This window comes from Oxyura jamaicensis, chromosome 1 (genome assembly GCF_011077185.1).
Source record: "Oxyura jamaicensis isolate SHBP4307 breed ruddy duck chromosome 1, BPBGC_Ojam_1.0, whole genome shotgun sequence".
Classification (NCBI taxonomy): domain Eukaryota; kingdom Metazoa; phylum Chordata; class Aves; order Anseriformes; family Anatidae; genus Oxyura; species Oxyura jamaicensis.
The window spans coordinates 176,569,211-176,569,497 of NC_048893.1; positions in this window are offsets into that span (position 1 = coordinate 176,569,211).

Sequence of the window (287 nt, forward strand, 5' to 3'; positions counted from 1 at the left end):
CAAGGCTTTTTTTTTTTTTTTTTTTAAATATTTATTTATTTATTTTATTATTACTTTTCTCGCTTTTCCCCCAAGTTTTAAAGAGCAGCCTGCCTCCCGCCCCGGGCAGCGGGGTGCCTTGCAGGCTGCTCTCCTCGCGCGGCCGGCGGGGCTCCGAGCTCCCAGCAACCTGCCGAGGGGCTGGGCGGCTCGAAGCGGGGAAAGAAGGGGGCGAAGTGACCCCAAACTTTGTGTCTTTGGGAGGCACAGGCGCTCCCTGCTGCGAGACGGGGATTTTTTTTTAAAAA